This window comes from Capricornis sumatraensis, chromosome 5 (genome assembly GCF_032405125.1).
Source record: "Capricornis sumatraensis isolate serow.1 chromosome 5, serow.2, whole genome shotgun sequence".
NCBI classification, from domain to species: Eukaryota; Metazoa; Chordata; class Mammalia; order Artiodactyla; family Bovidae; genus Capricornis; species Capricornis sumatraensis.
This window is the reverse complement of record NC_091073.1, coordinates 87,729,867-87,745,762: the sequence shown is the minus strand read 5'-3', so window position 1 is coordinate 87,745,762 and position 15,896 is coordinate 87,729,867.

Genomic DNA, 15,896 nt, shown 5'->3' with positions numbered 1-15,896 from the left:
ACTAAAAATAGTATTCATAGACTCACAGGTTTAGAAACATTATCTCTGGTGTATTTCAAGAACCATGTTTCATAGCTTCTGGTTTTAGTGCCACCAAGTGAAAACCTTGGAAATTCTTACTTCCATCCTCACAACAACAACAAGAGCTGAACAAACTGAAATCCAGTGACTTTCTTGGGACCTATCAAAGGACTGAAGTCACCAGGCAAATTATCACCCCCAAATCTGGAGACACAAGCAAATCCAGAGTCATAGCCTTGATCTCCACACCTGGAGTAGCCTATGAAGACATACACTGGTAGGAACACTTACAAGGTAATTTTTCTGCAGGCAGAATGATTACAAGGTAGTTGCTAGAGTCTGAGTGTTCTCTGAGAGTGAGAAACACCCAGGGGCTACAGTCTTAGCAAGGCCTTATTCTAGTATGGGTTTTACATCCAAGAACCACACAAAGTTCTCACAGTAAAGACCCAGGAACATTCCACAAATGACACTGTTAGAGGGAGGAGAATTTTTAAATGGCCCTCCTGGACATTCTCTGTAACAAAAGTTTCAAGGAGAAAAGATTGACAGAGCATTTTCCCAACAGGAGAAAGGCATTTATCACTCTCCTCCCCCTCGAGGCTTCCTGTCCCACTTAAATGTGGAACAAATGCAGAAAAACACTTATAAAAGTCACAGTCCTGGGACAGAGGCCCACTGAAAGACTGAGAATTAATCATGTCGCCATAGAAAGCTTCCACTTCCCCATCCTTTACCACCAAACCAAGAGGGCTTTCAGCTGAAAGACCTGCAAAACAGAATCTCTCTGAAGAGAAGTACTTGCTGCTGCTGCTGCTAAGTCACTTCAGTCGCGTCCGACTCTATGCGACCCCATAGACGGCAGCCCACCAGGCTTCCCCATCCCTGGGATTCTCCAGGCAAGAACACTGGAGTGGGCTGCCATTTCCTTCTCCAATGCATGAAACGGAAAAGCGAAAGTGAAGTTGCTCATTCGTGCCCAACTCTTAGCGACCCCATGGACTGCAGCCCACCAGGCTCCTCCGTCCATGGGATTTTCCAGGCAAGAGTACTGGAGTGAGGTGCCATTGCCTTCTCCGAGAAAAGTACTTAGGGAAGCTCAAAATCTACAAAGGAGATAAAAACAAGGATATTAGAAGAATTTTAAACCTCGTGGCAGCACAAGTACAGCAAATATGAGACATAACACAACTCCTAGCCAGATTAGCAAATTTAAGGCTAATCTATGTCCAGCTGTCAACAAAAAAATATATTTTTATAATGCTATTATTGCTTTTGCTTCCCTGGTGGCTCAGAGGTTAAAGTGTCTGCCTGCAATGTGGGAGACCTGGGTTCGATCCCTGGGTCAGGAAGATCCCCTGGAGAAGGAAATGGCAACCCACTCCAGTATTCTTGCTTGGAGAATCCCATGGATGGAGGAGCCTGGTGGGCTGCAGTCCACGGGGTCACAAAGAGTCGGTAATTAGATCCTATTTTTCTGTCTATAGACAAATTCAAACACATGAGTCACAAAAACATATTTTAAGGAACAGTTTTATAAAAGTAATGGAAAGGGAAAGATAATTTCCTGAGTACTCCTGATCCCCAATATATTTTTTATTGAAAATACATTCTATTTCCAGTAAGATAAGATTTTTAGTCAGGATGATAAACATAATTGCTTAATTATTTTTAATTTGTGTGATTGGCCTTTTCCTAAATCTTTACAGAATTAAAAAACGTGTTTGAACTGTTCATGTGTCAAGACACAAGATTAACAAATTGCTTCCACCTTCAAAGTGAGTATGTATAAACTAGAAATAGAAAGTCAAAGATCTGAGTTTCAGGGAAAAAACTCACCAAGTCAGCTGACAAATGTTCATTCTCACAGGAGTTTAGATCCTGGTGGTAGTTGAGCCATCTACAGAATTAACAATTATGCAAAGGGTAAGAAAACTGTATGTAAATGACTCAATTATTCTATTTCTCTTTTATCTAAAAGATCAACCTGAAAAAAAAAAAAGTTAATTCGTAGTGTTAGGTAGTTAGAATAGGCAACAGGTGTCTAGAATGGTGGTGGCTAAAAGACAAGGGAAAAACCCACAAAAATAGAATGAAAGAAGTTCTGAGGACTGGAGTGAAGACCTCAGGGAGAACAAACCGCTCTCCTGGCTAGCGCGATTTACACAGGGCAGGGCTAGGGGGAGGGAAAACATACAAAAAGAGGAGCCAGAGGGCCAGGGGTCTCTCTCTGTCTTTCCCGCGTGCACACACATTCTCTCTGTTTCTCTCTCTCGCTCTTCTCTTCGTGTCTTTGGGTCGACATGCCCTCACACCTCGAGGATGTATTTTCCTGTCATTTTCTAAATAAAACTGAGCTATAACACTGACCTGTCCAAGAGCTATAACACGGTCTGTTCGAGACCTGAGAGCTATAACAGTCTGTCTGAGACCCGAAAGCTATGACAGGGACTGCCCAAGAGCTGTGATGCCCTGAGGGCCTCAACGTCTGTCACTTCAAATCTTTGTTGTGATGAGACAGAACTGAGGAGATTACACTCCCCTGACAGTAACAACCAAACTATTGGAGTGTTGATATTGTCATTTATGGATATGGTCAAGAGCAACTCTGATAAATACAGCATTTTGGCATTTTATGAACCAAACCCAAGATTAGTTACTACAATTTTAAAATAAAAAATGTCAAATATCTGGAAAAATAAAGTGATAAAATTGTAAATAAGTTGATTCTCTCTGAACTAACATTCTATGAAATCTAGTCCATTTTCCTAATTTCATAATAAATATCCAATAGCCTAAAAGTATTGAAAGAAGTAAAGAATTAACAAAAAATATAATGGAGAAATATATACATTTGAGTTTACAGGTATAGGAAATAATCACTGCAACAACACTGACAACAGCAATGTTAGTTAGCATAAATGATAGTAGTTTTTCCCAGGACAATCCTGGATTGTTCTTGCTTTCCTGACAAATAATAGTATCCCATCATTTCACTCTACAAATTAAGCTATAAGGCTCTCTGGGATTTTCCTCTGCTCACCTCTGTGGTCTCATGCCATGCTCTCTAAACTCACTTCACCCCCTGACTATACAATACTTCCTCTGGTTTTATGAATATGCTAACATCACTGCAGATGGTGACTGCAGCCATGAAATTAAAAGACACTTACTCCTTGGAAGGAAAGTTATGACCAACCTAGATAGCATATTCAAGAGCAGAGGCATTGCTTTGCCAACAAAGGTCCGTCTAGTCAAGGCTATGGTTTTTCCAGTGGTCATGTATGGATGTGAAAGTTGGACTGTGAAGAAGGCTGAGCGCTAAAGAATTGATGCTTTTGAACTGTGGTGTTGGAGAAGACTCTCGAGAGTCCCTTGGACTGCAAGGAGATCCAACCAGTCCATTCTGAAGGAGATCAGTCCTGGGTGTTCTTTGGAAGAAATGATGCTAAAGCTGAAACTCCAGTACTTTGGCTACTTCATGTGAAGGGTTGACTCATTGGAAAAGGCTCTGATGCGGGGGGAACTGGGGGCAGGAGGAGAAGGGGATGACCGAGGATGAGATGTTTGGATGGCATCACCGACTCGATGGATGTGAGTTTGAGTGAACTCAGGAGTTGGTGATGGACAGGGAGGCCTGGCATGCTGTGATTCATGGGGTTGCAAAGAGTCAGACACAACTGAGCAACTGAACTGAACTGAACTGAAGGTTCTGGCATGAGGCTGCTCTATGCCAGAAACTCTCTACTTCCTGTTCTCTGTCCAAATCATACTCATTTCTCGAACTGCATTTGAAACATGCCTTCCTTAGGGAAGATTTCCTTGACACTGCAGCCTAGATTAATTCATTAGCTCCTCTCTAATTTTTCTTATTATTGTTCGGTCTCTCAGTAGTATTCACCTCTTTGAGACCCCCATGGACTGCAGCATGCCAGGTTTCCCTGTCCTTCACCATCTCCTGACGTTTTCTCAAACTGACGTCCATTGAGTCAGGGATGATATCCAACCATCTCGTCCTCTGTTGTCCCCTTCTCCTCCTTTAATCTTTCCCAGCATCTGGATATTTTCCAATGAGTCAACTCTTTGCATCAGGTGGCCAAAGTATTGGAGTTTCAGCTTCAGTATCAGTCCTTCTAAAGAATATTCAGGATTGATTTCCTTCAGGATTGACTGAAGAGTCAATCCAACACCACAGTTCAAAAGCATCAATTCTTTGGTGCTCAGCCTTCTTTATGGTCCAACTCTCACATCCATACATAACTACTGGAAAAACCATAGCTTTGACTACACAGACCTTTGTCAGCAAAGTAATGTCTCTGCTTTTTAATACACTGTCTATGTTTGTCATTGCTTTTCTTCCAAGGAGCAAGCATCTTTTAATTTCATGACTGCAGTCAACATCCACAGTGATTCTGGAGCCCAAGAAAATAGTCTTTCACTGTTTTCATTGTTTCTCCATGTATTTGCCATAAAGTAATGGGGCCGGATGCCATGATCTTCATTTTTTGAAATTTGAGTTTTAAGCCAGCTTGTTCACTCTTCTCTTTCACCTTCATCAAGTGGTTCTTTAGTTCCTAACACTAATAGCACTCATTTCCCTGCTGTAATTTTCTCACTAGTGAAATATGGTCTTCAATGCCTACATTCTCTTCTAGATTATAAGCTCCATGAAGGCAAGATCCAAACCTTCTTTGTGACCTCTTTTTTCCTCTGTATATTGGCAAAGTGATTGGCACAAAGGAAGAATTTATAAGTAATAATCAAATAGATAAATGACTCTGGGATGGGTGCCCTAACCTCCATCATACAAATGAAGATGCTGAGACTTAGATAATCTAATTCTCATGGTTACAGTACTGGTAAGCAAGCCAGATTTCAAACCTTGGCCTGAATAAATTCAAAGCCTATACTTTGATGCTTTAAAAGCAGATAGTGGGGCTTCCCTGGTGGTGCAATGGTTAAGAACCCACATTGCAATACAAGGGACAGTGGTTCAGTACCTAATTTGGGAAGATCTCACCTGCTGCAGAGTAACTGAACAATGTTCCAAAACTAATAAGCCTGCACTCTGGAGCCCATGAGCTGCAACTACTGAAGCCTGTGCTTTTGGAGCCCATGTTCTGCCAAAAAAAGAAAAGCCACTACAATGAGAAGCCTTCTCACCATAACTACAGAGTAGCCCCCTCTTGCTGCAACTGAAGAAAGCCCACGAACAGCAATGAAGACCCAGCATAGCCAAAAAATAAAATAAATATTTTTTTCTAAGTGGATAGCAAATTACATGAGATGTTAGGCTTTGGAAAAATCATCTACTTTGAAAGAGGTAAAGTTAAGTCATCTGGTAGGTTTTGGTTATAATTGGCTTTATTTTTTTTAGCCTGCCAGGCTCCTTTGTCCATGGAATTCTCTAGGCAAGAACACTGAAGTGGGTTGCCATTTCCTTCTCCAAGGGATCTTCCTGACCCAGGGATCAAACCCGGGTCTACCACATTGCAGGCAGACTCTTTGCCATCTGAGCCATCAGCAAAGCTCCTTTACATACAATAAACTTCATCAGTTTAAATTATACAATTAAATAAGTTGTTCTAGTGGATTCAGTCATCTAACAACCAAATCAAGACACAAAACACTGCCAAAATATGAAAAGTTCCTTGGTGCACCTTTGCAATCAGTCTCCAATACCTACACTTGGACCCTGGCTAACATAGATCTGTTTTCTTTCACTAGAGTTTTGCCTTTTCAAAATGTCATGTAAATGGAATTATGCATTAGGTAACATTCTGTTTTTAGCTTCTTTCACAGTTTTTGAGGTTCATGTTGCATGTAGTTTATTATTTTTATTGTTGAAAAATATTTTGTTCATATGGATGTACAACATTTTGTATAGTTGTCTGTTGCTAAACATATGGATTGCTTCAAAGTCTGAGCAGTCATGAATAAGGCTGCTATAAATATTTATGAATGAACCATTATGTGGATAAATATCTAAAATAAATGGAGTGGAATGGCTGGGTAATACAGTAAGAATATGTGTAACTTTATAAGAACTTGCAAAAAAGTTTTCCAAAGTGATTATAAAATTTAATACTCCTTGTAGCAAGATAAGAAATTACCAGTTGTTCCACATCTATTTTAAGTCCAGTATTTTTTGTTTTTTTGCATAAGAAGAAACTACTATAAAGGTAATAGAGATTGTTGATATGTAAATTTGGTGGTGGATCTATCTCACAGAAGTGGCACGGTCATGGTAGAACTTGAGAAGCCAATTTAACTTTGGAATTCTGTGAAAGATTAAATCCTGCTTTTTAACCAAGCTTATCCTACCCAGTCCATTAATTTTTTATTAAAATGTTGTTCAATTACATTTTTGCAACGACAACCAAAAATTATTAAAATGCATTATGGCCTGCACTTAGATCTGTAATAAAACAGAAGTGTACCTTAAGGTTTTATACTACTATTTAATATACCAATGGAAATATGGTATTCAAAGTCTAAGTAATTGTGTTAGTTTGCCCTGGTGGTTCAGATGGTAAAGAATCTGCCTGCAGTCCAGGATACGGGGTTTGATCCCTGTATGGGGAAGATCCCTTGGAGAAGAGAATGGCTACCCACTCTAGTATTCTTGCCTGGAGAATTCCATGGACAGAGGAGACTGGCAGGCTATAGTCCATGAGGTCACAGAGTCAGACATTACAAGCAACTAACACTTTCACTTTCAGAGTTACCACATCAAATTGAGTGTGGGAGAAACAGTGAGAAATGCATTGTCTCACAATTCTGTAGGCTGGAAGTCTGAGATCGAAGTGTTTACAAGATTAGTTTTTTCTTACAGTATGAGGAAGAATTTGTTCCATGTCTCCCCCATAGCTTCTGATGGATTACTGGCAATCTTTGGCATTCTTTGGCATATAGAAGTGCCACCCCCAATGTCTTCATCTTCACATAGCATCCTCCCTGCATGCACGTCTATCTCCAAATTGGCTCTTTTAAGGACACCAGTCATATTGTATCAGGACCCAACCTAATAATCTCATTTTAACTTATTTACTTCTGTAAAGACCCTATCTCCAAATAAAGTCACATTCTGAGATACTAAGGTTTAGGTTATAAACATATGAATTTTGAAGGATATAATTCAACCTATTGCCATTACAATCATCTCTCAGTATACATGGGAATTTGTTCTACAACCTATGTGGATATGAAAATCTGTATATACTCCAGTCTTTTATATAAATTGACATAGCACAGTTAACCTCCTGAAATTGTGGGTTCCACATCCTGGATCAAAACATGAGGTTTGTTGAATCCATGGATGTGGAAACTGCCCATAGAAAGGGTCAACTGTATACTGGATCCAATGATGACTGCACTTACTATCATGGTGAAAAATAATAATTACTTGTAAATTTATAATAATGTTAAGTTAAAAGGTATATGTGAGCATCTTTATGATTGAATTGCTTTTTACAAGATTTCATTTTTATGGATTTAAGACTATTTTAGGGATAACAATGGCAAAAACTTACTAGTATGTCCTGCAATTTTACTGTATTCATTGATTAGCTCTAATGATTCCCTGGTGGTATCTTTAGGATTTTCTATGTAGAAGATCATGTCATCTGCAAAGAGTAACAGTTTTAATTCTCTTTTTACAACCTGGATTCTTTTTACATCTTTTTCTTATCTGATTGCTGTGACGAGGACTTCCAAAACTATATTGAATTGAGTGGTGAGAGTGGGCACCCTTGTCTTTTTCCTGACTTTAGTGGTTAGTATGTTAGTTGCTCAATCGTGCCCAACTCTATGTGACCCCATGGACTGTAGCCCACCAGCCTCCTCTGTCCATGAGGTTTTCCAGCCCAAGAAAAGCAGAGTGTGTTGCCATTTCCTTCTCCAGGGGTTATTCCCAAATGAGGGATTGGACCCGGGTCTCCTGCATTGCAGGCAGACTCTTTACGACTGAGTTACAGTTCAGTTCAGTCGCTCAGTCCTGTCTGACACTTGCAACCCAATGAAGTGCAGCAAGCCAGGTCTCCCTGTCCATCACCAACTCCCGGAGTTCACTCAAACTCGCACCCATTGAGTCGGTGATGCCATCCAGCCATCTCATCCTCGGTCATCCCCTTCTCCTCCTGCCCCCAATCCCTCCCAGCATCAGAGTCTTTTCCAATGAGTCAACTCTTTGCATGAAGTCGCCAAAGTACTGGAGTTTCAGCTTTAGCATCATTCCTTCCAAAGAAATCCCATGGATGATCTCCTTGAGAATGGACTGTTTGGATCTCCTTGCAGTCCAAGGGACTCTCAAGAGTCTTCTCCAACATCACAGTTCAAAAGCATCAATTCTTCAGCACTCAGCTTTCTTCACAGTCCAAATTTTACATCCATACATGACCACAGGAAAAAGCATAGCCTTGACTAGATGGACATTTGTTGGCAAAGCAATGCCTCTGCCTCTGAATATGCTATCTAGTTTGGTCATAACTTTCCTTCTAAGGAGCAAGCATCTTTTAATTTCATGGCTGCAATCACTATCTGCAATGATTTTCGAGCCCCCAAAAATAAAGTTTGACACTGTTTCCACTGTTTCCCCTTCTGTTTTACATTAAGTGATGGGACCAGATACCATGATCTTTGTTTTCTGAATGTTGAGCTTTAAGCCAACATTTTCACTTTCCTCTTTCACTTTCATCAAGAGGCTTTTGAGTTCCTCTTTGCTTTCTGCTATAAGGGTGGTATCATCTGCATATCTGAGTTATTGATATTTCTCCCAGTAATCTTGATTCCAGCTTGTGCTTCTTCCAGTCCAGCGTTTCTCATGATGTACTCTGCATAGAAGTTAAATAAGCAGGGTGACAATATATAGCCTTGACATACTCCTTTTTCTGTTTGGAACCAGTCTGTTGTTCCATGTCCAGTTCTAGCTGTTGATTTCTGACCTGCATACAGGTTTCTCAAGAGGCAGGTCAGGTGGTCTGGTATTCCCATCTCTTTCAGAATTTTCCACAGTTTATTGTGATCCACACAGTCAAAGGCTTTAGCATAGTCAATAAAGCAGAAATAGATGTTTTTCTGGAACTCTCTTGCTTTTTCCATGATCCAGTGGATGTTGGCAATTTGATCTCTGGTTCCTCTGCCTTTTCTAAAACCACCTTGAACATCTGGAAGTTCACGGCTCACATATTGCTGAAGCCTAGCTTGGAAAATTTTGAGCATTACTTTACCAATATGTGAGTGGAGTGCAATTGTGTGGTAGTTTGAGCATTCTTTGGCATTGCCTTTCTTTGGGATTGGAATGAAAACTGACCTTTTCCAGTCCTGTGGCCACTGCTGAGTTTTCCAAATTTGCTGGCATATTGAGTGCAGCACTTCCACAGTCTCATCTTTCAGGATTTGAAATAGCTCGACGGGAATTCCATCACCTCCACTAGCTTTGTTCATAGTGATGCTTTCTAAGGCCCACTTGACTTCACATTCCAGGATGTCTGGCTCTAGGTGAGTGATCACACCATCGTGATTATCTTGCTCATCAAGATCTTTTTTGTACAGTTCTTCTGTGTATTTTTGCCACCTCTTCTTCATATTTTCTGCTTCTATTAGGTCCAGACCATTTCTGTCCTTTATTGAGCCCATCTTTGCATGAAATATTCCCTCTGTATCTCTAACTTTCTTAAAGAGATCTCTAGTCTTTCTCATTCTGTTGTTTTCCTCTATTTCTTTGCATTGATCGCTGAGGAAGCTTTCTCATCTCTTCTTGCTATTCTTTTAAACTCTGCATTCAGATGCTTATATCTTTCCTTTTCTCCCTTGCTTTTTGGTTCTCTTCTTTTCACAGATATTTGTAAGCCCTCTCCAGACAGCCATTTTGCTTTTTTGTATTTCTTTTCTATGGGGATGGTCTTGATCCCTGTCTCCTGTACAATGTCATGATACTCCATCCATAGTTCATCAGGCCTTCTATCTATCAGATCTAGTCCCTGAAATCTATTTCTCAATTCCACTGCATAATCATAAGGGATTTGATTTAGGTCATACCTGAATGGTCTAGTGGTTTTCCCTACTTTCTTCAATTTAAGTCTAAATATGGCAATAAGAAGCTCATGATCTGAGCCATAGTCAGCTCCCGGTCTTGTTTTTGCTGACTGTATAGGACTTCTCCATCTTTGGCTGCAAAGGCTATAATCAATCTGATTTCAGTGTTGACCATATGGTGATATCCATGTGTGGAGTCTTCTCTTGTGTTGTTGGAAGAGGGTGTTTCCTATGACCAGTGCGTTCTCTTGGCAAAACTCTATTAGCCCTTGCCCTGCTTCACTCCATATTCCAAGACCAAAGTTGCCTGTTACCCCAGATGTTTCTTGACTTCCTACTTTAGCATTCCAGTCCCCTATAATGAAAAGGAGATCTTTTTTGGGTGTTAGTTCTAAAAGGTCTTGTAGGTCTTCATAGAACTGTTCAACTTCAGCTTCTTCAGCGTTACTGACTGGGGCATAGACTTGGATTACTGTGATATTGAATGGTTTGCCTTGGAAATGAACAGAGACCATTCTGTTGTTTTTGAGACTGCATCCAAGTACTGCATTTCAGACTCTTTGTTGACCATGATGGCTACTCCATTTCTTCTAAGGGATTCCTGCCCACAGTAGTAGATATAATGGTCATCTGAGTTAAATTCACCCATTCCAGTCCATTTTAGTTCACTGATTCCTAGAATGTCGACGTTCACTCTTGCCATCTCTTGTTTGATCACTTCCAATTTGCCTTCATTCATGGACCTGACATTCCAGGTTCATATGCAATATTGCTCTTCACAGCATCGGACCTTGCTTCTATCACCAGTTACATCCACAACTGGGTATTGTTTTTGCTTTGGCTCCATCCCTCTTTCTTTTTGGAGTTATTTCTCCACTGATCTCCAGTAGCATATTGGGCACCTACTGACCTGGGGAGTTCCTCTTTCAGTATCCTATCATTTTGCTTTTTCATACTGTTCATGGGGTTCTCAAGGCAAGAATACTGAAGTGGTTTGCCATTCCCTTCTCCAGTGGACCACATTCTGTCAGACCTCTCCACCATGACCCACCCATCTTGGGTGGTCCCACACGGCATGGCTTAGTTTCATTGAGTTAGATCAGGCTGTGGTCCATGTGATTAGACTGACCAGTTTTCTGTGATTATGGTTTCAGTTTGTCAGCCCTCTGATGCCCTCTCGCAACACTTACCATATTACTTGGGTTTCTGTTACATTGGACGTGGGGAGTCTCTTCACGGCTGCTCCAGCAAAGTGCAGCCGCTGCTTCTTACCTTGGACGAGAGGTATCTCCTCACCACCACCCCTCCTGACCTTGAACGTGATTTAGCTCCTCTAGGCCCTCCTGCACCCGTGCAGCCACTGCTCCTTGGACATGGGGTAACTCCTCCCAGCTGCTGCCCTTGGCCTCAGTTGGGGGGTAGCTCCTCTCAGCCACACTTCTGCGAGGTCAGTCGCAGCTGGTGCGCTTCTGCCGTGCAGTCTGAGCTACAAGAGGAGCCCAATGCTTTCAATTTTTTGCCATTGAGAAAAATGTTTGCTGTGGGTTTGTCATATATGGCTTTTCTTATTTTGAGGTATGCTCCTTCTAAACCTGCTTTCTGGAGAGTTTTTATCATAAATGAGTATTGAATTTTGTCAAAGGCTTTCCCTGCATCTATTGAAATAACCATATGGTTTTTATATTTGTTTGTTAATATGGTGTATCAACTTGATTGATTTGCAAATATTGAAGAATCCTTGCATCCCTGAGATAAAGCCCCCTTGGTCATGATGTATGATCTTTTTAATATGTTGTTGGATTCTATTTGCTAGAATTTTATTGAGGATTTTTGTATGTATGTTCATCAGTGATATTGGGCCATAGTTTTCATTTTTTGTGGCATCTTTGTCTGGTTTTGGTATTAGGGTGATAGTGGCCTCATAGACTTGAGTTTGGGAATTTACCTTTCTTTGCAATTTTCTGGAAGAGTTTGAGTCTGATAGGTATTAACTCTTTTCTAAATTTTTGGTGGAACTCACCTGTGAAGCCATCTGGTGCTAGGCTTTTGTTTGTTGGGAGATTTTAAATTACAGTTTCGATTTCTGTGCTTGTAGTTGGTTATTCAGATTTATGCAAAACTAAAACAAAAAAAATTCTAGAATTTATAAATACATATTTTATTAAGATTGTAAATTATTTAACATAAATAATAGATTATGTTTTAAATAAATATTTTAAGTAAATATCTTCTTTAGATGTTTATTTCTGAAATTGTTAAATTAATAACATTTGAAGAAAATAATATATAATTTTAACAGTCATGTATATCATTTTCTAAGTTTCAAAGTTTTTATAAAAGTTATGGTAATTAAAATGGTACCCTGAATTTCATATAATTATAAAACAACTCATGCCTAATTCTAAACTGCAGTAATTCAGCCTGGAGTGAGATTTATTCTGTAGCTATGAAAGGCAATGGCATTTACATTTAGAGTAAATTAAAGCAAATGAAGAGGAAAATTTTATTCTATGTAACACTTAGTTCATTATATTCTTGAATGACTATGCCAACCCATGTTCAACAATAGGAGATCTGGTATATGCAAAAAAGAAGAAAAAAATTTCTCATTAAGGAATAGCCTATGTTTCACAAGCATAGATATTGTTGTTCTATAACTTGTGTGCATTTCTTCTTCAACATAGTAAAGTTAACATGGTGAATACTCAAAATGTTTAAAAAGTATAAATAAAATATAATATTATTAAACACAATATCTCTTGTACTTTGAGTTAGACAAAGAAATTTGGAATATTTTGTGTTGCTTTGGATAAACTTATCCCTTTAAGATTTTTGTTCCTTTTAAGAAATTATATTTTGTTTCAATTTCTTATTTTTTATTAAAATTCCAATAATTAATGAGTTGTCTACTTTCTTACAATTAAAAAATTTGGGGAAAATTGTTACATAATACATTTGGTTTCTAACTGTGAATATAAAAGTATTACTTCTGAATAAGTGTATAGTATATACAGTGTATGCTGCTGCTACTGCTAAGTCGCTTCAGTCGTGTCCGACTCTGTGCGACCCCATAGACAGCAGCCCACCAGGCTCCCCCGTCCCTGGGATTCTCCAGGCAAGAATACCGGAGTGGGTTACCATTTCCTTCTTCAATGCATGAAAGTGAAAAGTGAAAGTGAAGTCACTCAGTTGTGTCCGACTCTGAGCGACCCCATGGACTGCAGCCTACCAGGCTCCTCCGTCCATGGGATTTTCCAGGCAAGAGTACTGGAGTGGGGTGCCATTGCCTTCTCCAATATACAGTGTACAGTAGGCAGAAAAATACCCTTTCCTCAAGATGTCTACATCCTAATCCCAACAAAATTATTTCAATGTGTAAATAATTGGAAAACAAAAATTACGTCTATTCAATGGACTACTAATAAACAATTAAAAGGGGTAAACTTTTGGTGCATGTAAAAGCCTGCATTGCCTGATGCTATTCTATGTGTACGTAGAAGAAATATGTAAGACAATTATAAAGAGAATCAAAGTGAAGGAAGGTTTCTATATTCAACTAATGAATGATGATATCAGTATAGTGTGATAAGTTATGCATATGTAATAATACCTAGAACAACTATAAAAACGTCACACAAAAAGATGTACTCAAAAACACTATAAACACATCAACAAGGAATGTAAAAAATGTTTGAGTAATCCACAGGAAGGTGAAGAAAATGAGATAAAAGACAGATAGAACAAACAGAAAACAAGAAACAAATTGGCAGGCTTAATTCCAAATACATTAATAATTACAGGAAATGAATATTGTGTAACTATACCAATTAAAAGATGAATATTGGAAACTGGATTAAAAAACATTGCGTCGCAACTACATGCTTTTCACAAGAGAATTCAAATATAATGATGTAGGCAAGTTTAAATTAAAATAAAGGAAAAATGATATGCATTATTCATCAAAAGAAAGAAGTGTCTGTATTAATATCATAAAATAGACTTCAGAGCAAAAGAAGTTATCAAAGACTAAGAATTATACACATAATGATAAAAGATCTACCAAGGAAACATAACAATCCAAAATGTGCATGTACCAAAGAACAGCTGCAAAATATGTGAAGAAAAACATAAAACTAAATGGAGAAACAGACAAATCCATAAGTAAAGTTGGAGACTCTGACAGTTCTCTCTCAACAGTTTATATAGCAACAGCATAAAAAATCTGAAATATTGTATAAGGACCCCAAAAGGATGAAACTGACACTTATGAAAAACACTTCACCCAACCGAAGAAGAATATATGTCTTTTCAAGCATTAACAAAATACATGTCACATCCCGTTTGCAGACCAGAAGACTCAATAGTAATGTTGACAATTCTCCAAATTTTAACAGCATCCCAGCAAGATATTTTATGGATATAAGCAAATTTATTCTAAAAATTATATGGAAAAGCAAAGGAAATAGAATAAGTAAACAATCTGAAAAAGAAGAATAAAATGTGAGGAATCGGACTACCAGATTCAGGAACAGATTGTGTGAACATAGACGAGTAGATCAAAAAAAAAGAGAGAGAGAGCTCCAAAATGGACCTAACTGACTTCTGACAAAGATGCCCAACTGACTTCTGACCAAAATGCAAAAGAAATTCAATTAAGGAAAGATAGCCTTTTTAACAAAAGGTGTTAAACAATTAGACATCCATTAATATGCAATAGATAGATAAATAGAAGGCAGACAGACACAGATAGACAGATGGAATCTTGACTTAAATATTTTATCTTTCAAAGAACTTAAAAGGGATCATAGATTTAAAATGTAAAACTATAAAAGTTTTAGAATAAAATATAAGAAAAAAATCTTTGGAGTCTAGTGCTTGATGGAGAGTTCTTAGACATAAGGGGGAAAAAAATCTTTGGAGTCTAGTGCTTGATGGAGAGTTCTTAGACATAATGGGGAAAAAAATCATGAAAGAAAAAATTGATTAAGAAGACTTCATCAAAATAAAAGATTTCCACTCTGTGAACTCTATTAACATGACAAAAGTCTAACTATAACTTAGGTGAAAGTCTAGCTACAGCTTAGTTGTCTGACAAAGGACTCAGATTTATCGTATATAAAGAACAGTCAAAACTCAACATTAAAAGAAAGCAAATGCTCCACTTTATAAAAATGGGCAATAGATATAGAGACTTTTGACCAAGTTCAGTTCAGTTCAGTCGCCCAATCATGTCTAACTCTTTGCGACCCCATGAACCGCAGCACACCAGGCCTCCCTATCCATCACCAACTCCCGGAGTTCACTCAAACTCACGTCCACAGAGTTGATGATGCCATCCAGCCATCTCATCTTCTGTCATCCCCTTCTCCTCCTGCCCCCAATCCCTCCCAGCATCAGAGTCTTTTCCAGTGAGTCAATACTTCGCATGAGGTGGCCAAAGTACTGGAGTTTCAGCTTCAACATCAGTCCTACCAATGAACACACAGGACTGATCTCCTTTAGGATGGACTGGTTGGATCTCTTTGCAGGCCAAGGTACTCTCAAAAGTCTTCTCCAACATCACAGTTCAAAAGCATCAATTCTTCAGCGCTCAGCTTTCTTCACAGTCCAACTCTCACATCCATGCATGACCACAGGAAAAACCATAGCCTTGACGAGATGGCGAAGACATAGGGAAATTTAATATTTTATTGGTTGCTGATGAGAATGGACATGGGTTTGGGTAGACTCCGGGAGTTGGTGATGGACAGGGAGGCCTGGCATGTTGCGATTCATGGGGTCACAAAGAGTCAGACACGACTGAGCGACTGAACTGAACTGAATGAGAATGTAAAATAATT